This window comes from Tursiops truncatus, chromosome 3, assembly GCF_011762595.2.
Source record: "Tursiops truncatus isolate mTurTru1 chromosome 3, mTurTru1.mat.Y, whole genome shotgun sequence".
NCBI classification, from domain to species: Eukaryota; Metazoa; Chordata; class Mammalia; order Artiodactyla; family Delphinidae; genus Tursiops; species Tursiops truncatus.
Genome location: NC_047036.1, coordinates 132,011,002 through 132,025,150, shown reverse-complemented (window position 1 = coordinate 132,025,150; position 14,149 = coordinate 132,011,002). Strand labels below are relative to the sequence as shown.

At 37.3% G+C, this 14,149-nt stretch overlaps 1 protein-coding gene across 3 annotated transcripts in view; it reads right to left on the bottom strand.

Moving 5' to 3' along the window:
- SGCD (sarcoglycan delta) overlaps positions 1-14,149 on the bottom strand; it is a 409,144-nt gene that overhangs the window by 6,081 nt on the left and 388,914 nt on the right. The gene's annotated exons all lie outside the window — the stretch shown is intronic.

Genomic DNA, 14,149 nt, shown 5'->3' with positions numbered 1-14,149 from the left:
GCAGAAAAAAAAAAAAGAAAGAAAATAGACCTAGGAGTTGGACATGGCTAACTCAAACCATGGGGCTGCCACTGTATGACCTTGGGCAAGTCCTTCTTCCCTCCTCTCTTTTCCAAAATTTCTCAAAGCCTCAGTTTCTTCATCTCTAAAGTGCTTCAAATGGTGCCTGGCACATTGGAAATGTATAATTAATAAGTGTTAAATATTACTATTACTGCTGTTTCTGTCGTTATCGTAAAGAAATCGTAAAGAAATCTCAGGCCTTACTCAAATAGGCACTTGTCAAAAGAAAACTCAGAACAGATAAGTTAGAGGGAAGTGATTTGACTACAGAGGGACAGCATGAAGAAGAGATGTTTTCTGGTGATAGAACTGTTCTGTATCTTGACTGCAGTGGTGGTTATGTGCCTCCATGTGTTTATGCAAACTTACATAATTATACCTCCCAAGAGTGAATTTTATTGTATGTAAATTAAGTAAGTTGAGAGAAGGAGAATCAGCCACATTCTATGCTAATTATTAGGGCAAAAGAGGATAATGCTTCGCAGAAAGATTTTTGCCTAACTCATTTTATGCAAAAAATATGAACTAAAACCCAACCATCCTCTAAATATTCCAGATTTTAATACTATCTCCAAATTGAACTGAATGACGATCCCCTTCTCTGTTATAAAGTATCCCAACTTAGGAAGCATGGACCTCAGGAGTGGCCACCAAGCCACTCTAAATCAGACCAATTTTCTGCATTTCATTTCTCCACTCCTAACTTTCAGACACGTTGAACGTGTTTAAAAGGAACATCATCTTCTCTGCCAACTGCTGACTCCATGTTCTGCTTCTACCAGCCCCCACGGGTAGGACACACTCTCACGGGCATCAGTAAGTGGCGGGCAGAGCAAGGCGATCTGTGGGGCGCCACCCTGAGCCATCCCAAGCTACATTCCACAGGTGCCAAGGCAGGGCTCTTCCCCACTTCCCAGGTCTGGGTCCCTGAGGTGTGCTTCAGAGAGCAGGCTTCTCCACTGATTTTTGTGCTCCCCCTGCCGTGGCTCATCCAGAGTCTAAAAGAGAAACAACAGGTGTCTAGTCCTAAGCAAAGGATTGGCTTGTGCTTCTCTTTCACTCCTTCTTTCCATTCGGACCTCACCCCTTTGTGTGTGGCAAAAATCCCCTATCCTACCATCTCATCCTCACAAGACCTTCACCAAGCGGATGCTGAGCCGGGTGTGGTTCTACCTCGAACTGTGGTTGACTTCCTTTGCCTGTGGTTTTTCTCACTATAACGTCAGCTCGAGGAAGGGGGTCTTGTTGCTAGAGTGGCAGGGAATGATGTCTGTGCAGCACAGCCTTGTCTAGGACCTTAATCCAACGCATCAAGCTCTTCCTATAGCTCACGTCTAAAATCTGAAGATGGTTTTCCGCCATTTTCTTTGCTTCTCTCCTATAAGGTCTGGCTGACTCACACCCCTTATCCTAGTGTTGTTTAACACCTTCTGTTTTCACTGCTATTGAGACCTTTCCCCTCACGGCATAAGCTTCCCTTCTGACAGTACTGCCAGCTCTCTTCCACATTTGTTCACCCTCTTCTCCAGGGCACTGCCATCCTCCACCTTCCCCAGGGGAGAGCCCTCACGCCATCTTCTCTGTTCCCCTTCTTCCCTCCCTCTCTCCCTTCCTCACTGCATCAGTTAACGCAGTTTTTAACTCACGACTTCTCCCTACTTAATACATTAGTTCATCTCTAACCTGGACTGTTGAAACCTCCCAAGTTTTGTCTCTAATTCTTCCTTTTTTTTCCCTAGTGTACTTGACACAAAGTGAAGTCAGGTGTGTGTACTTCACACACACCTGAAGTCAGTTTTGAACATGTCACTTCTCTTATCAAAACCTTCACACATTTCTAAGAAAAGATAGGAACTCTTGGACGTATTTGCCCATTTAGAGCTTGATCTGACCTATTTTGTTAGTCTTATTTCTTTCCATAAACATCAGCTATGCTTTACTGAATACTCACGAGGTGATGGACACTGTGGAACGTGCCTTATATGTGTTCTCTCATTTAATCCCCACAAAAATCCTATGCCTTTGGCACTCCTTCAGTCCTGATTGTACAAGCAAGGACGCTAAGGTAAATGACTTGCTCAGGGTTGCACACCTAGTAAAAGGGCAAAACTAAGATTCAAACCCAAGCATGTGGTCCAGTATTCCGTATCACTTCCAGAAAAACTGGCCGCCTTTCCTGTCTCTCATATCTTCACGCCATTCTTCGTAATTAAATGTCAAATCTATCTTCATGGAATATGCACTTGTATTTCCAAAACTAGCCCCCATAAATAAGGGTAAGTACTACATATGGCTCAGTGAGACATACTTCCTTCCCTACAACAGTCCTCACAACTTACTGAAAAGGTTGCCATCAGTGACATCAAATCCAGGATATGGTGAATGTGTTCATACTTGGTATGTAGCCTTCAAAGTGGATGATTCATACAAAAAGATAGTTGAGAGGGAAAAACTCAAAATAGAAAAAAAAGTTTGGAGCTGGGAGAACTTTATCAGATGGAGTGTCGGCATTTCAGTCATGTGAATTCACTTTATCCTTGCCGCCTCCCATGGGCTTTGAAATCAGCAGGAGGGCTCCCAGGCCAGAGAAGTGGACTCAGAAATGACTGCTGCCTTTTCCCCTCTCACAGCCTTGGAAGTACCAGGATGACAAGGAAGGGGGCTACTCTGAAACTGTCTCCCAGTGTGAGAGGCTAAGGTAAGGTAGAAATGAGAATTTCCTGGCAGCAGGGACAAAACGGTAACTGGCTTTGTGTTTCATACCTCATCTGAACGCCCTTTGTCCTTCAGGCAGACTTAATAGTTTGTTCACATGCTAAATCTTTCCACTGTAAAAAAAAAAAAAAAAAAAGCTCCTACAAGAGCCCTGTGGGGCCTGCAAAGAGCAGGCAAAGCACTCTTGCAGTGATGTCAGTCAATTTCTGACCATAGATGAACAACCAAAACACCACCGCTTAGATAGTGTTGAGCAAGGAACATGGAGGGAGGCTTCCTCCTGATTTGGGGGGCGCTGGTGACAACGGAGGGTCCTGCTGGCTCTTGGAAATGAATACTGCTCCCGTTAGGAGCACATGCAACTCCCGTCTGGGAGGACTGAAGGATCTGAGAATGGAAGAAAGTCTAGGAAAGGAGGTCCAAGGCTGGGCCATGCCCTCCAGAACAGGGGTTCTCAAACAGGAGCAGCAGAATCCCCTGGAGGGCTTGTTAAAACTTAGGTTGCCGGGCTCCACCCCTGAGTTTGATACAGTAGGTGAAGGGTGTTGCCTGAATGCCTGCACTTGTGACAAGTCACAGGTGACGCTGAAGCTGCTAGTTTGGGGACCACACTTTGAGAACCACTGCTCTAAAACAACGTCGTCATATCAGATGCCCGCAAAGACTGGAAAGGTGATGTCAGTGAGTGACCCATAAGAAAGCTATAAGGAAAACGAGTCTCTGCACAGTCATATATGGCAAGTGACGGAGATGCTCTGGACAGGAGGCAGCTGCGATTCTAACCTGGCCGATTACTGCCAGGGCTTCTGATGAAAAAACATTTTATTCCAAATCATTACATTTTTGGAATTGATGCAAAAGATTTCTCTAAATAGAAATATGTTATAAAGGATGACATTGACATGAATCTTGTATAGTCACCATCCTTTTTTTTTTTTTTTTTGCGGTACGCGGGCCTCTCACTGTTGCAGCCTCTCCCGTTGCGGAGCACAGGCTCCGGACGCGCAGGCTCAGCAGCCATGGCTCACGGGCCCAGCCGCTCCGCGGCATGTGGGATCCTCCCAGAACGGGGCACGAACCCGCGTCCCCTGCATCGGCAGGCAGACTCTCAATCACTGCGCCACCAGGGAAGCCCCATCCTTTTTTTTTTAAAAAAAGAAAATTCTTACCTTTGTATTCCCTGAGCTCTTCCTAATCCTAACCATTTCCTTCTCTCAAGAGTAACTACTACTATGAATTTTGTTTACTGTTTTCTTGCTTTTCTTTATAATATTATATTACTACATTTGCCTCCTTAAATGATAAATTGTTTACTACCATGTGTTTTTGAGCTTTATGCACAGAATAATTCCACTTATGTATTCTTTAGTGACTTACTTATTTTTGGCCTCAACATTCTGTTCCTGAGATGCATCCATGCTGTAGCACAGCTGTAATTTATTCTGTTCCCCTGAGGTTATCACACATCATGATTTCTTTGTCCATCCTTTTGTTGGACATTTGGCTTGGTACCAAGTTTTTGTTTCTACGAAGTCATCTCTGCACATTCTTGTATGTGGACCCTGGTGTTCACTTGTAAATTTTCTTTAGGACACATAGGTGAAGAGTGGAATTGCTAGCTCCTAAGGTATGCTTATCTACAGCTTTGTTACTTTCCCACTAGTAATGTATAGAGTTCTGTTTTTTTCTACTTTCTTGCTAGCATTTGTTTATTATGAAGTGAGTGTGAAATGGGATGCTACTGTCTTTTAAATTTGCATTTCCCAGATGAGTAATGGAGTTAAGGCTCTTTTCATTTGTTGGTAAGCCATTTGGGATTCTTCTTCAGTGAAATGTCTTTTGTCTCTTTTAATTTTTTTTTTTTGATTTTGTATGTACGAATTATAGTCATGCTTTATATATTCTGAAATATTAATTGTTTAGCAGTTCTATGTATTGATAATTTCTTTTTTTGAGGCTGTAGTTTATCTTTTCACTCTATGCTTAGCATTTTGGGGTGAAAAAGTTTTATATTTTAATATCAACAAATTTATTATCTTTTCCTCTAGGGTTTGTGCTTTCTGTGTCTTGTCTGAGAAATCCTTCCTTACACTGAAACCATAAAGTTCTTCAATATTGTTTTTAAAACTTTTATGTTTTGCTTTTTCTAAGTCTCTAATTCATGGGTATTCATTTTTGTGTGTAGTCTGAGGTTGGGGTCAAAACAGGTGCAGATGAAGGATCTCAACATCATATATTGAAAAGCCCATATTTAGCTCTGTCATAAATGATGTTTCCATACACTTATGGGCCTCTTTCAGGGTTTTCTAGTCTGTTTCGTTATTCTATTCATCTATCCCTGTGACAATAATTAATTAAATATTTTAGCTTACTATGATTTTCAAATTCTTTACATTTCATAAGGCAAGTTCTCTTGCCTTGTTTTTCCAGACTGTCCTAGCTATTCTTGGTCTTCCAAATAAATGTCAGAATCAACTGAAGTTTCAACTGAAGGAAGACCTGTTGGAATTTTGATTGGATTTATGTTCACTTCATGATCATTGCACCTGTCACTAGTTTGTTATGTTTTCTTGGATGTATTTCAAAAAAGTTAGTCTTCTCCATGTGGATTCAGCATATCTCTCGTGGCTATTGAAAATGGTATTTCAGTAAAAATGTATTTCTCTTACACCTATTTCTTTTTCCTGTTGTATTGAGATTCAGGTTTTTGTTTGTTTGTTGTTTTGGGTATGTTGATCTTATAGTTAACATCTAGGTAAATTATCTTATTTTTCACAATTTGTACGCAGGTTGATTTAGGTTTTCTTGGTAGGCAGTAATTATTTTGACAGTTTTATGTCTTTTGATTTCTTATACTTTTTATTTCTTTTACTTTTCATACTGTTCTGTCTAGGACTGTCCAATACAGTGTTGACTAAAAGTAAGGAAACAGCAATCTTGCCTTTTCCTGAATTGATAGCAGTAGCAGTCACCTGAGCCCTGGGGCTTTGGTTTAAAAGACACACACGTACTTGCACACACAGGGGTTTGGAAATACGAGTTGGCTGGTCAACTTGAGCATATTACTGACATGGGGGTTTGGGGGTTATTTTCTGGTGGGACTAGCATGTCACTAAAGCAGGCCTTCTGATATATTAAAAAAATTTTTTTTTTTAAGCAAAACAGAAGTTTAGATTTTAATCATATTTGTAGGGTTTCTAAGTCTTTGTTTTACAGAATTGCCTGTTTGCTTCAACTGTCTCCTTCCCATCTCTGCTGTTGGAGGAGATGAGGACAGGTCTGGAGTAAAAACACTTGTAATTTTGTGTCCTGGTGTCTATTCTCTGAGTGTGAAATATTCCCTTCCTTTGTTAAGATTCCTTAGGAGTTTTTTTTTTCTTTTATGATAAAAACAAACCCCACCTTTGTCCCTAAAAAAAAAAATTATCATTCAGATTCTTTCGTTCTACGGTTTTTATTTTTTCCCAAAATACTTTTTATTGTGATGACAGAGTTCCCTTCTATTCTTATTTTGCTAAGAGTTTCTATCATTCATTGCTATGAATTTTATCAAGTACCATTTTATTCTTCATATATTGAGATAATATACTTCTCCTTAATATATTAATGTGGTGAATTATATTAATTTTCCAATAATAATCCACTCCTAAATTTTTTGGTATTAGTTCAACATTGTCATTACGTATCATCTTTTCTATCAATTTCTGAAACTTAATTTTTTTTAGGATTTTGCACCTGTGTTCGTAAGTGAGTCTATCCTGTAATTTTTCTGTCTTACAATATATTTGTCAGGTTCTATCAGTTTTCTATATTTTGGAATTTTTAATGAAAGATTAGAATTATTTACTCCTTGAATTATCTACTCCTTTTTTAGGATTTTGCACCTGTGTTCGTAAGTGAGTTTATCCTGTAATTTTTCTGTCTTACAATATATTCGTCAGGTTCTATCAGTTTTCTATATTTTGGAATTTTTAATGAAAGATTAGAATTATTTACTCCTTGAATATTTAAATCATTCATAAACCTGGGCATGGAATGACACCTTATTTCCATTTAAAAAATAATTATAGGATTATACAGGTTTTATGTTTCTTCTCAGGTTGATTTTGGTGAGTTATGTCTTCTTAGTATTTTTCTATTTCATAGAAAGGTTTAAACTTCTTGGCAAAAGCTTTTCATAATATTTTCATTTAAAAAAATGTCCCCAACATTTGTAGTTATGTCTTTTGTTGTTCCAAATATTTTTATTCATGTCTTCTTTTCCTCTTTAGCAGTACTGTCAATTATTCATCTTTTCAAAGAGCTAACTTTAGTCAATCCTGTGTTATGCTTATTTCTTGTCCTTAAATTTTCCCTGTCTTTTGTTCTAAATAGAACAACTGCAGAATTATTATTAGAATTATTTAGAATTAGATTAGAATTAGAATTATTCTAATCTAAGTTCTAAAATGTGTTGCCACCTTAGTTAATTAAAATGTTCTGCCTTCTTAGTTAATATATTGATTTAAGGACGTGTATTTTTTTGGCAGCAGCCCAAAGGAGTATTAATATAGATGTAAATGTTTTGTAATTTTAGCATAATTTCTCCTGTGGTAAGTTTTACAGAAGGATTTTCCTTAATTTCTAAATATGTAAGATTTTCTAGGATTTATTTCTAGTGTATATTTTATTCATCAGTTTTAAACTGATAATATTATGATAGTTAAAAAACATTCTCTTTAAAAAAATCAATTATTTAAAAATTGAGGCTAGGTTTTTGGTCCAGTATATGTCAATTTTTAAAATATTCATGCCTGTCTGAAAAGAGTGTGTGTTCTGCAGTTGTTGGTGCCATGTTCTATGTGTGTCTGTTAACTCAAGACATTTAATTGTTCTGTTCAAATTTATATATATATCTGTTTGATCTATCAGTTACTAAAAGAGGTATTTTATTAAATACATATCAGCTTAGAATTGTTCTGTCTTCCTTATTGTCTTTTCTTATCAATGTGTATAATGATTCTATTTCTTATAATGTTTTTGCCTTGAAATCCATTTTGCCTATTAGTATAGTTGTTCTCACTCTGTATTTTCCTTGAACGCATTTTTCTACTCTTTTAAATACCATCCATTCTGTATGGTTATATTTTAGATGTGTCTCTCATGTAATTGGATTACTTGTTTATTTCAGATGACTTTTTACTGAGGAAAAATTTACATACAGTGAAATGCACAGATCCTTTAATTTTATTAAGAAATAAACATTGTATATATTTAAGGTGTACAACATGATGTTTTGATACATGTATACATTGTGAAATGATTCCCCAAATTAAGGTAATTAACCTGTGCATCACCTCACATATTTACCTTTACCCTCCATGTGTTAAGAACGTTTAAGATCTACTTTTTTAGCAAACTTCAAATATACAATACATTATTATTTGTTAACTATAGTCACCACCACGCTGTACATTAGCTCTCCAGAACTCATTCAGCTTATAACTGCACGTTTGTACCCTTTATCCAGTTTCCTGTTGGTAGATATTTGGTTGTTTTGAGTTTGGGGCTATTTTGCACACGTCTTTATGAGGATAAAGTTTTCATTTCTCTAAAATAAGTAGCTATGAATAGAACTACTAAGTTGTAGCATAGGTGTGTCTTTAATAAACGTGGTAAGGCAGTATCTAAAATAATCCTCAATGATCCTTGACTTCTGGTATTCATGCTCTTAGGTGATTCTCTCTCCTAGATGTGGGCTGGATATAGTGGCTTGCTTCTACACAAGTAAAACATTGCAAGAGTGATAGGATGCCACTCACAAGACTAGGTTTTAAAAAGACTGTGGCTTCCATCTTGGGTTCCTGCTCTCATTCCCTGACTCAAAGGGATGCCAGCTGCCATGCTGGGAACTGCCCTATGGAGATGTCTGAGAAACTGAGGGATCCCATTAGCCCATGAGGAACTAAGGCCCTCATTCCAATAACCTACAGGAAGCTGAGTCTTGCCAACAACCCCTGGAGTGCATTTATAAACAGATCTTCCCCAAGACAAGCATTTGAAAAGATCACAGCCCTGGCCAACAGCTTAAGTGCAACCTGATAATTGATCTTGAGTGAGAGGCATCACTAAATTGCACCCAGATTTCTGACCCACAGAAACTGTGAGATAACAAATGTCTGGTTTTTTAAGCTGCTGTAGGCTAATACAATAAGAAAACGGACACACTGTTTTCCAAGGTAGTTGTGCAATTTTACATTCCTAGCACCAATATTGATGTAATTAAAACTATTCCAGTAGCTGTAAAATGGTTCTTCATTACAGTTTTCACTTCCCTGATGACTAATGAGCTCGAGCAGCTTTTCACATGCTTATTGGCTATTCAAAGATGTTCTTTTGGGAGGGATCTATTTAAATCTTTTGTCCAACTTTTTTTTTTTTTTAACAATTGGGTTATTTGTATTTTTGTTACTGATTTGCTGTATATCCTAGGTGAAAAATTTTGTGTGCATATACCTCTGAAATTTCAGATATATTTTCAGAAAATTCAGATATAAATATCTCTGTGTGTATACATATACCTGAAATCTATCTATATATCTATCTATATCAAGTATTTTCTCCCAATCCATGACTTACCTCATTTTTAAACAGTGTCTTTTGATGAATGTCAATTTATCATATATTTTACGTTTAGTATTTCTGTACCTTCCCTAATAAACCATCACCTACCCCAAGGTTACAATGATAGTCTCTCATGTCTTTGCCAGAAGCTTTATAGTTTTAGCTTTACATTTCGATTTATGATCCATCTTGATTAGTTTTTAAGAATAGAGTTGAGGTTCACTTTTTTACCAGTAAAATATTGAGTTGTTCCAGCACCATTTATTGAATAAATAATCCTTTCCCTATTGAATAGCACTGGTGCTTTTCTTGAAAATCAATTAGCCATGTACATACAGATCTATTTCTAAACTCTCTGTTTATCTCTTTGCCTAGCCTCATGCTAATACCGGACTGTCTTGGTTACCATAACTTTATAAGAAGTCAGAATCAGCTAGAGCAACTCCTTTAGCTTTTGCAAAAGGAAAACAGATTGGTTTAGCTCTTCTAGATGTTTTCCTTTTCCATATAAGTCTTAAAAGCCTGTAGGGAATTTGATTGGGATTGTGTGAATCCATAGATCAATTCTGAGGAAAGTCAATACCTTAACAATATTAAATCTTTAATGGATTTTCTTTTAAAATGTAACAGTTCAAATATACTATTTTTGATTTATCTGTACTGTTAGGTACTTTGGTTCTGTGTTTTTTAATCTGGGAAGATTGTTGTTTATTCAGTGTTTATTTACATATTATATCTATGTATTGTCCACTTACTCCTTCTGTCATCATACACCTCCCTTTTTTCTTAAAATCAAGAAAGTTTTTGACATGTTCTTTTAGTGAGGGTTTGCTGGGGCAAATCCTCAGTTTTCTTTTTCTGGAGTAATTTTTTAATTTGCCCTCTTTTGTAAAAGGGATTTTCTCTGGATGCAGAATGCTGTGCTGACAGTTATTTTCTGTCAGGAACTGAAGATAGTATTCCTCTGTATCTGGTTCTCACTGTTGTGGTTAGGAAGTCAGCTCTCAGTCTAACTTCAATTCTAGAACTTCTTTTTTCTTCTATTCTCTCCTGATGCTTTTGATTTTTGATGTTCTGAAATGTCATTTGATATGCCTAGATGTAGATTTCATTTTATTTACTCTACTTGAGGTTTTTTTTTTTTTGACTCTCTAAATTTGTACTTTTGTGTCTTTCATCACTTCTGGACAACACTCAGCTGATATGTCTTCGAAAATTGTTTTTGCTCCATTCTCTTTCTTTTCATGCTGAAACTTAGATTAGACATTCTCATCCTAGCATTCCTGTTGCAGAACTCCTGTTACTCTGCCTCTCTTTTTTCTGGATGATTCTGTAGATATAGTCTCATGTTCGTTTAATTTTTCTTTGTATTACTTTTCATCACATCCATTGGAGTTTTCCTTTTTGAGATATTTTCATTTCTAGAAATTCCTTATTGTGCATTTCTAATTTGTTAGCCATTTTTATATTCCTTTGGTTTTTACTCTTTCAATTCTCTTTTGTTTCTCAACTCATAGTAAACATATTATTTTATATTCTTTCTCTGCTAATTCCCATATCTGAAGCCTCTGTGCACCTAAACTGGCTGCCTTGTTTCCATGCTTCTCTCTTGCTCATGGTGCCTTGTTTCTGAGTATGCTTCATATTTCTTGCCTCTGTGGGTTCATATCTCTTGGGTCCTTATTTGCTGAACTTATTTGAGACCTACTTTTAAGGTGATTTTTTTCTAGAGAGGATTTGTGTCTGTTTCCATCAATCACTGGTGCCACCTTCAGCTTGGGCCAAGTGTAAACTAATTTCTTTGCTGGATGTCTTAGGACCAACCAGGTAATATGAATTCAGGCTACAGACAGAGGGAGGGCCAGTTTGAAGTTACCAGGCCTTGGAGAAATTTTTTTCTTTTCCTTCCATTCAGTGCTGAGGTTCAAGACAGGCTATTTCCCTTGTAATCCTCTGGGTGGAAAGGTCAGAGGAGGGCAAGACCAGGTAGGTATATTCTATTTCATCCATACACTGAAGGTTTGGTACACTGGGGTCCCAATTACATCTGTCGGATCTTTAGATAGACTACCTGTTTTCAGTGAGCCCTGAGATTTGCTTTGTTCCCATGACCCAACAGATCATAAAACTGAAGTTGAATTTCATCTAGTTTAGCAAAATCTGTAAAGTTACAGCTGGCCTCAATGCTCAGGTTACTTCTCTGGGTTCCTATGGTATTTTACCTCTGGGACTAATCATAACTAATTTCCAGCTCATTGATGCATTTAAAATATTTAAAAATATTTTTACCAATTTTTGGTTCTTTTCAACTAAAACAACGGGTCAGGATACTTAGACTATTGTACTGCTGTTCTCTAGAGGTCCAGGTTTCTGATTTTTCAAAAGATGGATTTGGAAATTGTACAGTAAAATCAACTCACCTTTAAACTTTGGCAAATTATTATTTTTTTTCATTTCTCATGTCAAGAGGGAGTATGGTTTCTCAATGTTTCTTTTTTTTAAATTCTTATTTTATATTGGAGTATACTTGATTAACAATGTTGTGTTAGTTTCAGGTGTACAGCAAAGTGATTCAGTTATACATATATATGTATCTATTCTTTTTCAAATTCTTTTCCCATTTAGGTTATTAGAGTATTGAGCAGAGTTCCCTGTGCTATACAGTACGTCCTTGTTGGTTATCTATTTTATTTTATTTTTTTTAATTTACTGTTTTTTAAATTTATTTATTTATTTATGGCTGTGTTGGCTCTTCATTTCTGTGCGAGGCTTTCTCCAGTTGCGGCAAGTGGGGGCCACTCCTCATCGCGATGCGCGGGCCGCTCACTATCGCGGCCTCTCTTGTTGCGGAGCACAGGCTCCAGACGCGCAGGCTCAGTAATTATGGCTCACAGGGCTAGTTGCTCCACGGTATGTGGGATCTTCCCAGACCAGGGCTCGAACCCGTGTCCCCTGCATTGGCAGGCAGATTCTCAACCACTGCGCCACCAGGGAAGCCCGGTTATCTATTTTAAATACAGCAGTGTGTACATGTCAATCCCAAACTGCCAATCTATCCCTTCCCCCCACCCATTCTCCCTGGTAACCATAAGTTCATTCTCTCAGTCTCTGAGTCTGTTTCTGTTCTGTAAATAAGTTCATTTGTATCTTTTTTTGTTTTTTTTTTAGATTCCACATATAAGCAATTTCATGTATTTGTCTTTCTCTGACTTACTTAGTATGATAATCTCCATATCCATCCATGTTGCTGCAAATGGCATTATTTCATTCATTTAAATGGCTGAGTAGTATTCCATTGTATATATGTACCACATCTTCTTTATTCATTCATCTCTCGATGGACACTTAGATTGTTTCCATGTCTCAGCTATTGTAAATAGTGCCGCAATGAACACAGGGGGTGTATGTATCTTTTTGAATTATGGTTTATCTGGTTATATGCCCACGAGTGGGATTGCTGGATCATATGATAACTCTATTTTTAGTTTCTTAAGGAACCTCCATACTGTTCTCCATAATAGTTGTACCAATTTACATTCCCACCAACAGAGTAGGAAGGTTCCCTTTTCTCCACACCCTCTCCAGCATTTATTGTTTGTAGACTTCTTGATGATGTCCATTCTGACCAGTGTGAGGTGATACCTCATTATAGTTTTGATTTGGATTTCTCTAATAGTTAGTGATGTTGAGCATCTTTGCATGTGCTTTTTGGCCATCTGTTTGTCTTCTTTGGAGAAATGTCTATTTAGATCTTCTGCCCATTTTTTGATTGGGTTCTTTTGTTTTCTTTATATAGAGCTGCATGAGCTGTTTGTATATTTTGGAGATTAATCCCTTGTCAGTTGCATATTTGCAAATATTTTCTCCCATTCTGTGGGCTGTCTTTTTGTTTTGTTTATGGTTTCATTTGATGTGCAAAAGCTTTTGAGTTTAATTAGGTCCCATTTGTTTATTTTTGTCTTTATTTCCATTATTCTGGGAGAAGGATTGAAAAGATATTGCTGCAATTTATGTCAAAGAGCGTTCTGCCTATGTTTTCCTCTAAGAGTTTTATAGTATCCAGTCTTACATTTAGATCTTTAATCCACTTTGAGTTCATTTTGTAAATGGTGTTGAAGAATGTTCTAATTTCATTCTTATACATGTAGCTGTCCAGTGTTCCCAGCACTGTTTATTGAAGAGACTGTCTTTTCTCCAATGTATATTCTTGCCTCCTTTGTCACGGATTAATTGACCATAGGTACATAGGTTTATTTCTGGGCTTTCTATCCTGTTCCACTGATCTATATTTCTGTTTTTTGTGCCAGTACCATACTGTTTTGATGACTGTGGCTTTGTAGTATAGTCTGAAGTCAGGGACCCTGATTCCTCCAGCTCTGCTTGTCTTTCTCAGGATTGCTTGGGCTATTCAGGGTCTTCTGTGTCTTCATACAAATTTGAAGATTTTTTGTTCTAGTTCTGTGAAAAATGCCATTGGTAATTTGATAGGGATTGCACTGAACCTGTAGCTTGCCTTGGGTACCATAGTCAGTTTGACAATATGGATTCTTCCAATCCAAGAACATGGTATATCTTTCCATCTGTTTGTGTCATCTTAGATTTCTTTCATCAGTGTCTTACAGTTTTTAGAGTACAGGTCTTTTGCCTCCTAGGTTTATTCCTAGGTATTTTATTCTTTTTGATGCGATGGTAAGTGGGACTGTTTCTTTAATTTCCCTTTCTGATTTTTCATCATTTGTGTATAGCAATGCAAGAGATTTCTGTGTAT